The 5,417-nt window shown below is 34.7% G+C and overlaps 1 non-coding gene across 1 annotated transcript; it reads right to left on the bottom strand.

The window, feature by feature from the left end:
* Positions 1–3,252: 3,252 nt before the first annotated feature.
* On the bottom strand, positions 3,253–3,356 carry LOC122114086. The gene has a single exon (XR_006148529.1). It is a non-coding gene; the product is annotated as a U6 spliceosomal RNA (small nuclear RNA).
* Between the last annotated feature and the right edge of the window lie 2,061 nt (positions 3,357–5,417).

Here is a 5,417-nt window from a genome sequence, read left to right as displayed (position 1 = left end):
AAATAATCATATGATTGGTGGGTCAGATGATATTTCAACTTTGCATTTCTTTAGAAAACTGCATACTACTTTCTACAATGAGAATACTAACCTGTATTTTGAACAAGAGTGAAGAAAATTTTATTTCTCTACACTCTCACCAACATTATTACCTTTAGAGTTTTTATAAAGGCAGGTTTTTACGATGTGCAGTACCCCAGACTGGCCTTAAACTCAAATCCTCTTACTCCAACCTCCTAACTGCTTGCACTTACTAGCCTTTACCATCACACCTGACTCCTTTGATGTTTTGATTAGTTTTAATAGTTATGAAGTAGTATCATAGTAATTTTGAATTGCATTTCTCTATAATGACTTCTGTTCACAAAGCATTAAGCCAACATGGAAGTGGTATTAAACCCAACTTTGTAAACCCACTGGTGATTTTCAGGGATTTTTGGAAAACAGGTCTATTCAGAACTTTTGTTAATCTCATCTTTAATCTCTCTATACAAAATCAATACTTAATTCAATATAGTAGAAAGGAAAAAAATTAAATTCCCAACATTTTTCAATTTTTAATAACATGATATTGCTTAAATCGTTTTCTGTTTACACTTGAGACTATATAACTCAATTTAGTTGTACCTTTTACAAGGCTATACGTATTTTATTTATTTTATGTTGATTGCTCTTTCCAAAGCCTGCGAGTCTAATTTCCCTTAGCTTCTTTCAGTCTCATGTAGTTCAGATTTCAAACTGAAGAATAAATGGAAGAAAGCAAATAAAAAAATACATTTCCTCTCATCTGATGATTCCTCTACAAGAGTGAGGAAAGAGTTCATCCTTCTTAGGACCTATGAAAATATATCAAAAAGAGAATTCATTCTGCTAGATTTTCCCTATCTTTACAATGTAACTTAAATGATGTAAAAAACAATATACTGCTGAGATATGTTTATGTTTTATCAGGTTTGTACTTTTTTATATGGACTTAACCTCAATCTACAACATTACTTCATGATTCTGTCCCTGATATTTTTAAACTACCAAGACATAAGATAATCAACTTGATGTGCAGCATGGGAAGTTATCCATCTGGCTTCCTTCGAAGCAGAGCATGGTAAATAGATAACATTACATCTGGTTATTCACTACATGTAATGGTTTCTGTAATACTTATTGCGTTCTATTTAGTATTTTAAAAAACTGCTGGCTAAACTCAAAGCTCATTCATAGAATTTTATGTTAAGTATTTCACAAGTTTTATTTCTTAATTCTTAAGATAAAATTTGCTTTAATGCTAATGTTATTGCCATTTTAATGTTGGGAAAAATTGTAATTAAAGGCACGAATTGTATGGCCCAAAGACACACAGTGAGGAAGGAAATGAGTTAAAGTTTCCAACAGTCTTTAAGCAATACAAAATGATAAGTAAAATCTCTCCATTCTCTTACACTCTCAATTCAATATTCATGTTATCCAAGAAATAATAGCATAGCAATGCCCATGGTTATTTTTTTCTGTTACATTTTGTCTTCAACCCAGATTGTTTTGGTGACATTGGCTTATCATGCACAGAACTGAGCGCATAAATTGAGGTCCAAGGAGGGGCAAATTTCTTCTGTCCCATAGTTCGTTTCCTTTTTAAAAAGTAATAAAACTTTCAAATATCATCACTTACAGTTTTTAAGAATCCAGAAGCGAAATGAATTCACATACAATCAGTGCAAAATGCTTTAAAATTAGTAGATAATAAAACAGGCTCCCGTGAAGTAAATATTTTACTACTTTTAAAATTATTTTTAAAGCCTTGTGCTGGATGGCCACACCTGTAATCCTGTCTACTTGGGATATCTACTCAGGAGCACCAGATCTGTGGATAACAGTTGGAAGACAATCAGAGCAAAAAAAAAATTCATAAGATTATTTTTCAAAACTTTTAATGAACTACCAAAGAGCAAGGAATGGTGATGTAGCTTATATAGAACCTCATCAATCTAGAGAGGAAATGCCTAGCAAGACCTTGAAGTCCTGAGTTCAAACTCTGAGCATGCCAACACAAATGCACGAGTACTCACATGTGCGCGGGCGTGCACAGACACACACACACACACACACACACACACACTTTTGCAAAATACTTTCATGTCAGTGTTTTGCATTAATTTCTTTGTTAACGATATTATATAGGGAAAATGGGGAAAATAAACTTTTCCTTCTCAGATCATTTTCATACATTTTTATTGGAAAAATAACTGTACACAGGGGTCACATTTACATGAGAAAGGTAATGAGTACATTTCCTAAAAAGCATTGTTACCTCCTCCTTTATTTCCCCCCACCATCCTTTCTCTCTAACCTCCACAAGTAGCCTCTCCTCCCCGTCTCCCCCACCCTGCCTAAATATAAACTTCATTTTTCATCATAATGTCTTGTGCATCTCATTGTTACAATTGGTCAACCTGTATCCCTATTTAAACATTGTGTTTTTACCTTTCCCCTACCCAAATTAGAGAAGCATATATATAAGATATTGGTGCACCAACTTCAAATGCAGTGAAAACCGGTGTTATAAAGTGGGGGAGGAACATATAAAGAAACAAAAAAAAATCACATCATACATTGTAAGTCCATTAAAAACAATAGCACGAAAGAAAAAAACCACTTGTGTCAATATCTTGGAGTACATTTCCCTTAACATCATCTTATCTAGTCATATGCACATAGCTTTTGACCTTTTTTATTTATCCCAGACATATATTAGTAACTGAAAATAAGGGAAAGCAGGGGTCCTATGTTTCTTTGGACTTGTCTTACTTCATTTAATAAGTTTTTTTCCAAGTCTTTCCATTTCCTAACAAATTGAGTGATGTCATTCTTTCAGATGGAGGCATAGAATGAATCTCTCTCTCTCTCTCTCTCTCTCTCTCTCTCTCTCTCTCTCTCTCTATCTATCTATCTATCTATCTATCTATCTATCACATTATCTTGCTCCATTCATCAATTGAGGGGAATTGGAATTGGTTCCATACCTTAGCTATCGTAAATAATGTTGCAGTAAACATAGTTGTGCTGTTAGTTTTATTGTGGTCTTGTTTGTGATCATTTGGGTGAATGCCCAAAAGTGGGATTGCTGGGTCATGGGGGGCTTTATGTGGAGCCTTTTGAGGAACCTCCATACTGCTTTCCAAAGTTGTTGAACAAGTTTACATTCCCACCAAGGATTCGGTAGGGTTCCCTTCTGTCAACATACCCTCCAGCACCTGTTGTAAAAATATGGAACACTTCAAGAATTTGCATGTCATCCTTGCACAGGGGCCATTCTAATCTTCTCTGTATTGTTCCAATGTTAGTGTATTTCCTACTGAATTGAGCACAGAACATTTTTTATATATGAAGTGTAATTCATTTTCTTTCTTTTTATTGTGAAAATACTGTACAGAGGAGTTACAATAACATGGGCAAAATAACGAATACCTTTCTTATCAAGCATTGTTGCCTCCTTTTTGTTTCCCCTTCCTCTCCCTTCCCAAACTCCCACTAGCTCTGACACCTGATCTTCTCCCCCATCAACGTTGTAAAGTTCGTTTTACGACATAACGACTTGTATATCTCATTGTTGCAATGGGTCCAACTGTATCCCAATTTAAATGATATTTTTTCCCTTCCCCTCCAAAAATTATACCAACATAAAATACAGTGAAAGCAGGCGTTAAACCTTGGGGGAGGGACATACAGAGTAACATAGAAATCATCTCATAAATATATTAGAAACAATTGGATTAAAGAAAAATCATTTGAATACTTATCTTTGGGTATATTTCCCTAACATCAGCTTATCTGACCTATCCTGCTTGACTCAGACATATACTAGTTATTGCAAATAAGGGAAACCATAGGACCTCTGTTTCTTTGGGCCTGGCTTACTTAACATATTTTTTTCCAAGTCTTGTCATTTCCTAACAAATGGGACAATGTCATTCGTTCTGATGGAAGCAAAGCATTCCATTGTGTATATATACCACATTTTCTTGATCCATTCATACACTGAGGGGCATCTGGGTTGGTTCTATATCTTAGCTATGGTAAATAATGCTATGAAAACATAGTTTTTTGAGTTCTAGGCATATTTTAGATATGAGACCCTTGTCCATTGTATGGCTAATGAAGATCTCCAAATCCGTGGGTTTTCTATTGATCTTGCTAGCTATGTCCTTTGCCATGCAGAAGCTCTGCAATTTCATGCAATCCAATAAGTCCAACTTTTTTTGATTTGTTGTGTTTCTGAGTCTCTATTAAGAAAATTTTGGGATGTGCAAGGAGACTTAGAGTTTCTCCTATTGCATCCTGTAATGTTTTCAGACTGTCCGTTTTAACTCTGAGGTGTTTGTTCCATTTGGAGTTGATTCTTGTGCAGGGTGATATATAAGGATCTAGCTTTAGTTTTCTACAAGTAGTTAACCAAATGTGCCAGCACCATTTACTGAAGAGGCTGTCTTTCTTCTGTTCTATTTTTTAGATTCCTTATCGAATATTAGATGGCTACAGGTCTGTAGGTACATTTCTGGGTTTTCAATTCTATTCCATTGGTCCCTAGGTTTGTTCTTGTGCCAGTTCCAAGCTGTTTTGTTTACTATGGCTTTGTAGTAGATTTTGGAATTTGATATTGGTATTACTCCAGCACTGTTCTTTCTGTTAAATATCGTTTTATTCTACTCCATGTTTTTTATTGTTCCGTTTGAATTTTTGGATTGCCTGTTCTATTTCCTTGAAGAATGAAGTTTGAATATTAATAGGTATCACATTGAATTTATAGATAGCCTTGGGAAGTATTGCCATTTTCAAGATGTTGATCTTTCCAATCACAGAGCATGCGTGTTTTTTGCCACTTTCTAAGTTCTGTTTTGATTTCCTTTTTCTGGTTTTTTAAGTTTTCATCATAGAGGTCCTGCAATTCTTTGGTAAAGTTAATTCTTAGATATTTCATTTTTTGTGAGACTATTATGAATGGAGTTACTTTGCTATTCAAGCCACTCTTTTCTCATTATCGGCATACATAAAAACCATTGATTTTTGAAGGTTAATTTTATACCCTGCTACTTTGCCAAAGTTTTGAATCAGCTTGAGTAATTTGGGAGTGGAGTCTATGGGATTCTTTAAATACAAATCATGTCATCTGCAAAGAGGGAGAGTTTTATTTCTTCTTTCCCTATTTGGATCCCCTTTATGTTAGCATCTTGTATTATTGCTGTAGCTAGGCATTCTAATACTAGATTGAAGAGCAGTTGAGAGAGTGGACATCCTTGTCTTATTCCTGATTTTAAAGGAATTGGCTTTAGTTTTTCACCATTGAGTATAACGGTGGCTGTAGGTTTGTCATATACAGCATTTATTGTATTGAAGAATGTTTCATGGATTCCTAATTTTTCCAGAAC

This window comes from Dipodomys spectabilis, unplaced genomic scaffold (genome assembly GCF_019054845.1).
Source record: "Dipodomys spectabilis isolate Male_0828 unplaced genomic scaffold, ASM1905484v1 ptg000105l, whole genome shotgun sequence".
In the NCBI taxonomy this organism is placed as follows: domain Eukaryota; kingdom Metazoa; phylum Chordata; class Mammalia; order Rodentia; family Heteromyidae; genus Dipodomys; species Dipodomys spectabilis.
Note: the sequence above shows the minus strand (reverse complement) of the source record. Positions and strands in the feature narration are given on the sequence as shown.